The sequence below is a fragment of the Molothrus ater genome, chromosome 5 (assembly GCF_012460135.2).
Source record: "Molothrus ater isolate BHLD 08-10-18 breed brown headed cowbird chromosome 5, BPBGC_Mater_1.1, whole genome shotgun sequence".
Classification (NCBI taxonomy): Eukaryota; Metazoa; Chordata; class Aves; order Passeriformes; family Icteridae; genus Molothrus; species Molothrus ater.
Window position 1 is genome coordinate 72,565,446 of NC_050482.2, and position 12,616 is coordinate 72,578,061.

Below are 12,616 nucleotides of genomic sequence, written 5' to 3' on the forward strand. Positions count from 1 at the left end.
CGGCTGCGGCGCGGAGCAGCCTGGGAGAGCGGGCGGAGCCGGAGCCGAGCCCCGCCCGCCCCTCCAGGGTCCCGCCCGGTCCGTCAGGTGCCCGCCCGCCCCCTCCAGGGTCCCGCTGTCCCCTCAGGCACCCTGCCCGGGAGGGGATTTAGCGAATGTGTCCGGGACAGCGGCCGTGAAGGAATGCGGGCAGCTCCCGGCTGACCCTCGCCGGCTGGAGTTACCTGCTGCGGTTCATTTTTTTGTCTTTAATTTGGCCCCGGCTTTGGGAAGCCCTCACCGCGCCTCCCCTCAGGGCGCGCACCTGCTCCGCAGCGCCTTGATCCGCTCCTCCTACACGGCAGCTACGTTCTTCATTTTTTCCCCCTCACTTATTTTATGCTGGAAATCTTGTTGCCTTGAAGTTATTTAAGGCGGGGAAAAAAAAAAAAAAAAAAAAAAAAAAAAACAAAAAAAAGCTCAGGACTGCATCACAGGTTGTGTGGTAGGAAAAAAAGGAGAAGAAAAAAAATCCCATCTTTTTCAAAAATATTTTAATGCTCCCCCTAACAATCCTACGAGTACCTGCCTCCTTTCACATTCTGTGATTTTCCCACAGAGGAAGCACGGACCAAGAAGTTCCTCTGTAAGTACAACTGAATGGAGTTGGACAAAGACACAAGAACTATGTAAGAGTAATGGTCAGGCTCTGAAGAGCTGTTGCTCTGAAACAGACCCAGGTCAGCGCATCTTTAATCTTGGTATTCTTTTCCATCTACTCTTTGATTCAGACCAGGTATTTAAAATCTTCAGAGCCAGGAATCTGGCTGGACAGCTCAATAAATAAATTTTCCTTATGCTGTATTTTAAATTAAAATGTAATGTTTATGGATTTATGTTATTAGTGTAAGTATGTTATCCTACATGAACAGGATTTTTCTATCAAGCATTGAAGGGGAAAGAACATCAGGGTCTGAATCAAATTTCAAATTCTATAAAATTTCACCCATTTTTTCCAGTAGGCTGTTTCACTGTTTCTTCTTTAAAAGTAAGGATATTCTGAAATTTCAACGCTTTGAAAAATAGCTTTCTTTTAACACATTCACCTTCATACACTCGTCAGCCCTATAAGTCAATATTGCCATAAAGGCATGAGATCACTCTACCAGATCAAACATGTGATTCATAGTGGCCTCTGCTTCTGCTTAGGCAGTTTGGTAGATGATAAACCAAGATTTATTTGTAGATTAAGTCCAAAGAGATATTTTGTTGAAATAAAAAGGTTGAATGCTCCAGCTTCCCCATGTTAACTTCAACAAGAACTCGTCTAAACAGAGATTCCATCTTGCTAATGCTGAGAATAATAAATACACCCACCAGAAGGTTTCAGTCATTAACTCTGAGAAGCCTTGTGAATTTACCCAAGTCTGCCTAGATTTCCATAAGTTGTTTGTGAGTGTATTTTTAACAGAAAAGGGGGAAGCTGGAGCAGTTCTGGTGCTTAGACTGTTCAGGAACAATGAGAGCTGAACTTCTGTATGCCAACTATTTACAAAGGATGTGAAAGAACCTTGAACACTTAGGCAGCAGCACCCTCATCTTTCTGGTCATCCTTTTGGCTTGTCCTCATGGTGCATTGGGAATTCTTAATTCCTGGGGTTTTATTTTAAAAAAATCCTATTTTTCCTAATTCCTGTTTTTTTAATCAATAAAAGTTACAGTTATCTTCTCACCTGGTTTTCTTCCCTTTTAACCTTTTGTGTCCCACAAATATTTGCTGTGTCCAGGTCAAACCCCAAAGAAATGTGTTTTCTCTTAATGCTTGGTCTGTTTGCAGGTACACCACACCAAACCAAACTCATTCCAAGGCTGGTCAGAGATGCTCACTACAAGGAACTGGAGAAAACAGGATGTTTTGCTTCTCTCCCAGGCCTGTGCTCTACCAGTCTGACCTGCTTATCCTCCTTGTTCTGCCATTCTCCTTGCCTTTTCTGCTATTCAGCAACCAGGTTGTGCCATTTAATTTATTCCTACACTTTTCACCTTGCCTTTATCTCAGTGCTGGACGTTTTTAAATGCTTAAAAAAAAAAAAAAAAAGGCATAGAGAGCAACATCAGGATCAGAACCAGTTTTAACTTCCCAGGTGCAGTTCCCCTGGCTGCTTTCCAGAGCCAGTAATTCAGTAATTGCTTCAGGACTCATTGCATAAAAGTGACCAGAAATAGGACCCCTTCTAGCCATAAGTAATTTTAACAGCATTTTGCATAGTAGTGTTTCAAAATGCTTTATGTTGTCCTAATCCCACAAGTAAAAATCTGAGCCATCAGAAGGTTTAAATGTGCCATTAGACCAGACGGTGGGCTTGGACATAATTTTCTGACTTCCAGTCCTGCCCTTTGATCACAGGATTTCTTCAGTGCATTCAAGCATATCATTTCTGTTCATTGTCCCACATGTATTACTTGTGTCAGGATGAATCACATCTCTGTGCTGACATGGTATAAAACTGTAAGTCAGCTCTTCCAGATTTATTTATTTATTGTATTTTAGAAGTGCCTGGTGGCCTAGCATCCATCCAACAGCATCCTAGCAACAACTCTTGACACACAAAGTTGATCGTTCTGTCATGTTTATTGTATTGGTTTCCAGCTGAGCTGCTCAGGGTTTCACAGGGAACTCTCAGAAGTTTCTGGAGGAAGCCTGGACATCTGTGAATGGCCTTGTTCCCTCCAGGGCCTCTCCAGGTGCGTTCTCTGTGTGCTGTCCCTGCTCATGAGCTGTGTGTGAGCAGTGCCCCAGTCACACCCTGCTGGAAACCTCAGCAGCCTAAACGAGCCCCTAGACCAGGCCTGCTCATGCACCTCAAGCCCAGTGAGAGACAAACCCGATAAAACCTGCCCAGCTCACTAGGAACTAAATCAAAACAAGCAGCTTAGAAAGGAGTTCTGCACCTTCTCCATTTTCTCCATGCTGTATGTTTGTTTAGGGCTATTTATAAAACAATATAGCCACTGAGTTAAAAGAAAGAAAAAAAAATCTTCATTGTAGTTACACTACTCAAAAAATACCTGTACCAATAAATAGGATTAAACAAGCCAACACAAAGTCATAATTAAGGCCAGTGCATGTATTCATTTTAACAGATTAAGCTGGATTTGAAAAGCAGTTACAAGCTGACTGATCCTTGACTAACTTGAACTCTACATGTGTCCAATGATTTACTCTATCCTGGTGTTTTTCTCAAGGGCAACAAGTACACATCTTGCATAAGTACCCAAAAGAGTCTACTTCAGCAGATTTAAAATCTCTTGCATTCAAGAATAAATTCTCCTGCAACAATACAGGAGGAGGAGTTGAATGGCTTTTGTACTTTCTAGAAATTTATGCTTTTCTAACATTTTATTGACTAATCAAACATCCTCCTACAATGGAAAATTATAAACATCAGCAATTTAAAACAGTCTGTGAAAAGGACAATATCAACTATGCATTTAAATGTCATGCAAGCTGTAAAAGAAGCCTAGAATACTTTTTTGTCTTTCTAAGGTACTACTAGAATGTCATTGTGTATTCTCTAGTGAAATCTGTAATCAATTTTACAGTGTAAAGGGGGGCAGAGAGGAGATGGCTGAACTAAATTAAAACAATTAAAAACTGTGTAGGGAATTACCTTGAGGGACTGAGAGCACGGTTATCACACATAAATGACTGCCACTTTACATTCAGCCTGAGTCAGGGAGAAAGGAGAGAGAAACTCATGGGCTGGGCGCTGGCAGAGGGGCAGGTCTCGGGTGCTGGTGACCAGAGTCCAGCTGCAAGCCTGTGGCTTGGTGTCCCCAAGGGCCAGCCCTGTCCAACCCACTCCCCAGGGACCTGCCTGGGTAGCCAGCAGCAGCAGCACCTCTGCTGGTGATACCAAGCTGGCAGGAGGGCTGGTCCCCCTGAACGCCGAGCTGCCTGTCTGCCAAACCTGGACAGCTGGGCACAGCAGAGCTCCTCAGGGGCAAAGCTCCACCATCCCTGCAGGGACCAAAGGCTGTCGTGAGCCAGCACTGCGTCCCTGTGGCCAAAAAGGCCAGTGGATCCTGGGGTGCATTGAGAAGAGCAGTGCCAGCAGGTCAAGGGGGCTCCTCCTCCTTTCCTCAGCCCTGGGGAGGCCATCTCTGGGGGGCTGTGACCAGCTCAGGGCTCCCCAGGACAAGAAAGGCTGGAAATGCTTGAGACAGACCAGTGAAGGGGTCTGGAGCTCCCAAAAAAGGCTGGGAGAGATGGATCTGGTCAGCCTGGAGAAGGGATGGCTCAGGGGGGACCTCACCAACACCTCTCAAGGGCAGAACGTGCTGGTGCTCTGTGACAGGAACAGGGGCAGGGGCACAAACAAACACAGGAAATCTGCCTGAAGGAAAGGGAAAACTACTTGGAAGGTGACAGGGCACTGGACAGGCTGCCCAGAGAGGCCATGGGGTGTCCTTACCTGGAGATACTCAAAACTCACCTGGACTTGATCTTGTGCAACCTTCTCCAGGTGAGGAGAGAGGCTGGATCAGAGGATCTCCAGAGGTGCCTTCCAACCCCAACCATTTTGTGATTCTGTGAAAGGCAAAGAAAGGTGCCAAAGAGGGGAGATGAGAGACAGAAGGGAATGAGCAGGAAATTGTTGCAATTCTGCGTTGATAAGAGAAGAAATTGCTAAACTGGTTTATGTGTGTTCCTCACAAAACCACCATTCCCACCAGCTTTCTTCGTAGTTTCAAGAAGTCAAGGACTGAAAACCCAGAAATTATGCAGGTGTTGCACTGCATTCTTGTGCTTACGACCAGCTCCTTTCCATTAAATTGACAGATGGCCAGGAGGACTCTGGCCAGCAGCACAACGTCCTTTCCATAAGCATTCCAGCTTGTGTGCTGAGGCCCATGTGTCCAGCAGAGCCCAAGCTGGATGCTCTTTTGGTGCCCCTGGGTGCATTTTCTCTCTAGGTCTTGCTCCCAGCTTTGTGCAAAGCCCATTTCCTACAGAATTAAGGTTCATGTGGCCAGATTTTGTGTCTGCCCTGCATTAACGATTCAAGAAGGAGCAACTTTAGAGTTTCACTAGGTCAAATTCCAAGGATAGTTTTAAATCCTGTAATTGGGAGTTACAGAACAGGTGGAGCCTACAATCTGTAGGTCATCATCTCAGGCTGCTTTTGAAAGCCCTACAGATTATTATTATTGTTTCCAGGATTAGTTCATTATTCACCTTAGAGATTTTATTTACCTCAAGGCATTGGTTCTCAGGGGGCTGGCAAAAGAAGTATCGTGGGCACAAGAGAAGAACAGCTCAGAACAGCCTGATATTTAATCATAGGTTGTAAATATCTTTTACAGACTTGTCTGTTTGCAACTGTCGCTAAGCATAGAAAATTACTAAATTAGTCAGCTTCATTTATATTTTTCGTAAGGGAGATCTTGGAACATTAGTTACATTACATTTCAGGTTTAAGGATAATAAAGCTATGTATTCCTCTTGGAAAAGTAAAACAATATTATGATAAAAAAGAAATAAAATGTAACGAAATTATTGCAACTATACCAAAGGTGAAGGGCCAAACTTTGCCCAGTTCTCTATGTTCCCTTCCACAGGGCTCCAGAGCTCTACAGCCACAGGAAGCACAGAGGACTGCTGGGGAGGAGAATTGCTTCCCTGGCTCCTGCAGCTTGGACAGCAGCATGAAGCAATCAGGAGGGTAATCAAGGAGAAAGGTATACAAGAATTGCCACAAGAACATTGTGTCTTACTAGGAGTTCCCAGTGCTAGTGAAATTCAGAGTGTACGTTTTCTCAAAACATCGTGAAAGAGAGCTGAAGTCTCACTGCAGTGGAAGCAAACACAGAATCTTTACTGGCTTCCCTGGATTCTTGTTCCTCTTCCCTTAAAATACTTTGGATTGAGTAGCAGATCCAGCTCTGCGGTCTGCACTTGAAGATGTGGCACACTAGCAAGGTTTGTGGTTTAGTGAATGCACCGAGCTTTTAACATGTGAAAAGCAAGGAATATTCATTCCGGCTCCCCCCAGGCACCAGAGGTGTGGAGCCTGCCTCTGATTCTTTCTGGCTCGCTGGAATTTTGCATTTCTGTGTCAGCTGGGCCTCCCTGCCCGCACTCCTTGAAGGCTGAGCACACCCAGAGCACAGAAACCCTTGTGCAAGCAGCTGCAGCTGCAGCATTTTGGTTCTATGGGATCCATATGTCTGTGGCTTCGGTGTATTCTGATAGTTCCATTTTTATCTAGATCTGAAGTTTCTAAGTGAGGAGAATTTTTGTTTGGAAGATACAGATTTCCCTGGTATTTGTTACAATTGGCTGTATTTCGAGTATGTCAGGCGCTTAGTCAGCTGTTCCTGCAACTGAGACTTGTTTTTCTTCTTTTTATCCCTTTCATGCAGTGGAAAAAGTTTCCTGCTGCTCTCCCTACTGATATTTGATATCCTATCTCCAACTGATGCACATATTTAACTTTTAAAGAACAGCATGTTAGCTAGCTCTGCTAAATAAGACTCTTTCTGGTTTTGTATTGTTTCGTTTTCTTTTGTTGTTTTGTGTTTTTTTGGTTTTCACTAAAAGATTATTTTGGAGGTATTATTTCTCAGAGGAATGACTTTTTCTAATCCAGCTCCCTCTTCGAGCAATTATAATTTTTAAAAATCAGCTGCTCATGCTTTGTAGCAATGTATTTATTTAATCTTCAGCATTAAAGGAATGCTTACAGGGAGCAAAGCAGCCAGTCAGCAGCTCTCTTGAATGTCTGCTACGAGTCATTATAATGCAAAAAAGTAGGGAACTTGAGAGATTTGTTTTAGTTTCTCTAGAAGTGTTTTACATTCTAACAGCATTCCTGATAATCATCTTTCCTCCTCTTTTTCTTTTTTCTTTTTCTTTTTTTTTTTTTAACAGGAAATAATCTTTCTGGCCCCCACCAGCAACTACTTACAGTGGAAAGCAACAGTGGGAAGCCATTTATTAATGTAGTTATTGATGATGTTAAGAGGAAGGCTAAAAGCTGTCCACTGGTATTTTTATGATGACTCTGGGACAAGAGGCTTCCAAACCATTCAGTGAACACTGACCTCCCTGCTTACCTGGACAAGTATTTTTTCCCCCCTGTCTTTGGGCACAGGAAGCTCCAAGTGGTAGAAGCCCACAGGTACACAAAAGCAGGAGTACTGAAGGAATGTTAGAAGGGTAGATGCTGAATGTCAGAGGACTGATGCTGTCCTCTGATGGATTCATTGCCCGGGTTTATGTGTTTATATAAAACCTGCAATGCTGTTCACAGACCCTCAGTGGTGGACCAGTGGAATTGGTGAGAGAGCAGCTCTGGGACAATCGCTTCCAGTTCAATAAATCTTTGTCTTCCTTTGCTTTGCTAAGTTGCATAAAGTCATTGGTTCAAGGTCAATTTCTGTGTGCTTATTAAAGTGCCCCCAAACCAGCTGTGACATAGCCTCAATCAGATCTTTCTTACAGGACAGCATCACAGTGTGATGAAGTGATGAAGGAAGTAGAACAAACCCAAATATCTGAACCTTCAGAATCTACTTTAAAAAAAATAAAAACAACCAAAAAAAATCACCTTTAAAATCCCCTTGACGAATTTCAGGTCATGACTTATTGGTGGTTCACTTTGTGCCAGTCAGGGTTTCACATTTCCTCCACCAAGAAGGAAAACCTTTCCACCACCAAAGCTGATGCCAAAACCTAAACCTCTGGCCAAAGCTATTTTCCCTACAATAACGTCTCCCTTGCTTACTCTTTTGTAAAGCAAACTCCTTTACTGCTTCCAGAAATATTCTGGGCATCTGCTCCTCTCTGGTGTATTTTATTTTGCCCTTTTTATCTTTGTGGTGTTTTTCAGCATTCTTTCCTCAGTTAGCTGTTCACATTTGATCCTCATAATTCCCTGGATGTTTTCATTAAAAACAAAAAAAAAAAAAAAAAGAAGAAATAACAAAAAAAGAGAAGAAAAAAGTGAAAAAAAAAATCTTCTCTTGGATAGAAAAGATCACAAATAAGAGGTTTTACTTGGTCAAAAGAGCATTGAAAAATCTGAATTTTCTATGGGAAGGGTCACAGAGTAGAACACAAATACAAGACAAAGCACTTTTGATGCAGTTGCTGAAGCTATAATCAAGATCAGAAAAAGGTTAGAAAATGAAATGTAATTAGTACAAGGTTTGGGGTTTTTGAATACTTGATTGGGAAACACCACCTCAGTGGGGCAGGGGGGATGGCAGAAAAGCTGCATGGTAGAGAGCCTTAGGCTTGAGGCTCAGCAAGCAGCTGAAACAGGCACAGCAGCAGCCATGGAGAAGCACTTGCCATGGCTGTGACCCTCTTCTCCAAAAGCCCGAAGGTAATGCCAGTTTTACACAAGGAAAAGCTGTTCCATGGGAGCACAGGGTGAGGGAAAGCAGTGCAGGCATTCTAAAAACAAGATAAGCTGTTTCCACAGGTATAGTCTATGGAAACCTTTTCCAAAAACCAGTCATTACTTGTATGGCCCTTATCAGCAAAACATGGAATTCATGCAATAAAATCTATGTGAAATGAAATTAGAACAAATTGAAGAAAGGCATTTTTTTTAGCTGAGATAGGCATATAGAAAATAGTGCTTCAGGCACTTTAGGTAAATTTTGTGGCCGAATAATTTTAGAGCTGATGGTTATACATGCAGTTATTGCACATACCAAGTTTAGGATAATTAAGATAAGGGTGATTAAATGTCATTCTCATATAGTATAAATTAAATTGTCAAAAGTCAGGAGGTGGTATTTTCTTCCAAACTTTTTTATTGCACACTGTATATTTTTAGGGAATATTAAAATGTGTTCACCTGTTTCTGGAAGCCTCTGCTTCTTGGATACAGCTGGTAATAGCGGAGTGGGTCACTGATATCATCTGGCATTAGGTTACTTTTGGTGTCTGTGGTGCAAGCACACCTCTGCAGGAATTTGCAGGGACACCCATGTGTTGCACTGTGGATATATTCTAAAGAACGCTAAAGTATCCATGTAGCCATCTTCAGCACATTTGAAATTTCCTGGTTTGGTGTTGTGTAAGCCCTGGAAGCTTTTCTCCATTGAGTATTCAGAACAAGTGCTGCTGAGCATTGGCGTGGAGATCTGAGGGAGGCAGGGTGCTGCCACCAGGCCTTTCTGCCGCCTTAATGAGCTGCCAGCCCTGCAGAGGGAGAGTTCCCTGTGCTTCCCGTGCCCAGGCACGGCTGGCACCAGCTGGTGCTGCACGCGTACCGCTCACACAGAGCAGGTGTTCGTCCTGTACCTCCGTGTCTGCAATTGCACTGTGACTGGGCTCTGCTCTGCTTTAAGGACCTGTCTGCCTCACTGATGTGGTACACTTGTCAAGCAGGCACAGGGAATCCCAGGGTGCACTGGAAAAGGTGCTCACAGCAGGGGCTACCTGCAAATTCAGAGGGAAAGAAGCAGGGGGACTGTAGCACAAACACTGCCGAGACCTCACACGAAACACCAAGTCCACTTCGGGCCTCACACATGAAAAAACCAACCAGAAAAAGAAAACAAGTATGGATAAAGGAGAACAGCATACTGAAATAAATGGAGATCCCCCATCCTCCTGGAAGAGAAGCCTGGCTTGTTCCACCAGGACCAGCAGAGTTGTGTGGACAGAACCGTTCATCACAATGCACAGATGTGTCCTGAAGGCAAAATGTGCATTTGGGCTATAAAACAACATTAGCGTGCAAAAAATAAACCAGGCATAAACTGATACTGGAGCGTTGCTGGAAATTTCTAATTGTGCACAGAGGTCCTAAAGCAGACTTCAAATATGAACAGTGGGGACAAGAAATGTCTCAATTAAACAATAACAACAACAGCAACAACAACAACCCACCACAAAAACACACACACAAAACCTCCCAAAAACAAAACAAAAAAACCCAAAACTCCAATCAAACAACAAGCCCAATTAAATCACAAGAATCCTAATCACTCTGTCCTCTTTGAGACTGAGTCAAAAATAGCAGGCTTCTTCATGCTGGGTAGTGTAACGTCTGTAAGGAATACCAGACATTCCCAGGAACGCTAGAGCTGTACTTTAAATTCAGCATCCCAGTATCTTCAGTTGTTGCAATTTGGAATGAGGAGAGCTATGCAGAGAAGCATAACCCAGCATGCGGCCAGCCCACCGCCAGCCAAGGGTTTTGATACTTCTGTGCATCTGACCATCTGCTTGTAACAGAATTATTCTTTTTCCAGATTACTTTTTAGCTGCACCAATTTCAACAACCTGATTTTGCTCATCACAATTTAGATACTGCCAGTTAACAAGGCTGTGAGTGAGGATTGCATTTTAGTACACAACAAAGTCATTTTCAGTGGCTGTGTGAAAAAGGCATGTCTGCCACCATGAATAGAAAATGGAACTGACACAAAGCTGGTTTAGGAGGGGAAGGAGCTGCTCAGAATCACAGAGAGGTTTGAAACACAACTTCTCCAGCAGCCTGCTCTGAGAGCACAGCCTCAGCTAGAGGCTGGGAAGGATCAGAGCTGCAAAACCTGCATCTGAAAGGCTGAGCTGCTGCTTCTCTGCTGCAAGCAGATAACAAAAAGTGTCCATGGAAACCATTTTTATGCTGCTTATCTAACAATCCCTGAGCAAAAAACCTTGGAAGATGTGAATTGCAGAGGACAGGCAAGGATCTAAATGGCAGGGGGGTCATCATCCTTCACACACCTCTCTGCTGGTTGCCCACCCTGGTGGCATCACTGCCAAAAGCATTCTGTACATGGCAGGTATTCAAGAAAAACTCTTCAAATGTTATCTGAGACAGTTTGTGCTTTTTTAAACTTGAAGATCTGTGCTATCAAGCTGTTTCCCCACACATGCAAACAAAAACGAGGTTAAAATAATATTAGGTCTGTCTTAATTTCAAAACAATCCGGCAAAATTAAGTGAAGGCTGATGAAGTGATTAATCTATTGATTTGAGGCACTGAAACTTAACACGGTGCTTTGAGATAATCTCTGGCATAAATGGAAAATCACTGGAAAGGAAAGGCACAGATAAAATAGGAAGCTCCACGTACTAGCAGTTAATTTGTTGGATTTAGAATTAGGCCTCCACAGACCACAGCTCTGCTTTGTAACGAATTCTTGGAATGGTTGTCCTTTGCAAACTGATTATATACATTTCTTCGCTCACAGCAGTAAGATCAGGAGCCCAGTAAGTTTTCATACTACTGAAAAGTCATCTGTGAAATATCTCAAGACTGGGAGTGTAAAATTATGACACAAATGTAGTGAACGTGTTCAAAAATGAGGATGGATGTACTGGAATATTTTTATTCCTCCTTGCCTTTTTCAGACTGCTAAAATTAGCAAAGGATGGTCTGTTCTTAGTCCTGATATTAATAACAGCAAGATAGTGGAGATCTTTCTTACTCCAAGAGCCTAAAATGTGGGATGCAGCTCTTACAGAATGGCAGTCCTATACCTGTGTACATGAAAACTCTCATGTAGCTACTGTAGAGAGGAGGTTTTTTACTACTTCTTAAAATACAATAGTGTATCTCCTCATTTTGGTTTAATATTAGTTTAATTTTAATTTTGGTAGAGTTTTCCCAGCTGCTAGGTGCTTTGGTGCTAGGAAGATGCACAGTCATTTTGCAGAGTTCTGTACAATTAAGCAATTTATTTAGCAAGTATTTCTCAAGCCATGCTGTTCATAATCATCTTGGCTAAGAAAATCAAAGCAGCATCTCCCTCAGCTGCTATCAAGAAATAATTCCAAGGTGATGATCATAATTCTCCCGTACATAAAAGCAGAGAAAGGCAGCACAGGCCTGACAAATGAGAATTTTTGTGCTTTGAAGGCAGTCTGAAGACCCTGTCCTTGCATTTCAAAAGCCCCATAAATTTCTGTTAGCAGGGTCAAATGCGGCACTGGAGACAGCTCTGCCTGGAGTGAATTAAGACAGTACTAAAGAGCAAGCACCAATGAGAGGTTTCTCCTTTAGCCAGCTTGTACTGCACAGGAGCTTTTACTTGAGAATTAGGATGGCAAATAGAGTTTGTTCAAATGGCTAATAATCAAGAAAGTGAACTGGATAATTCCTGTTGGATAACAAGGAATGATCCTTCTATCTTCTTCCCACTGTACATAACTCACTTACATGAATCCACAGAGCTATATAAATTAAGAGTTTTTAAAAGGTTTGTGGGGTTGTCCTGCAGTTCTTGAACTTTTCTGCTTTGTCTGTGAATGTCTAGTTCCTTCTGACCTCAGGTGGGAATGCATTCAGGAATGAAGATAGGTCCAAAGTGGTTATTTGCTTTGTTAGAATTATTCCTCCTGTTCCATTAACCCATCAGCCATGGATTAGGACTCAGAATTCAGATCCTGAGCCTCTCCAGTCTCCTTTGGCTTGGCACAACACAAACCCCTCTGTATCATGTTGTGACAACAAACAGGTATCACTGTGTAGACACAAGCTTGAATTCCACTTTTGTAAGAAGCTGATGTGAGGCATGGCATGTGAGGCTTCTAAAACCAGAACTCAGTGGTTTGCTTTGTTAATGAGTTTTATTTTTGATATATTTGATACTTGAACATTTA

The 12,616-nt window shown here is 42.8% G+C and overlaps 1 long non-coding RNA gene across 1 annotated transcript; it reads left to right on the forward strand.

Moving 5' to 3' along the window:
• Positions 1 to 5,406: 5,406 nt before the first annotated feature.
• Positions 5,407 to 7,389, forward strand: LOC118698176 (uncharacterized). Its single transcript, XR_004981846.2, has 2 exons — positions 5,407 to 5,721; positions 6,914 to 7,389. It is a non-coding gene; the product is annotated as an uncharacterized LOC118698176 (long non-coding RNA).
• Positions 7,390 to 12,616: the final 5,227 nt, after the last annotated feature.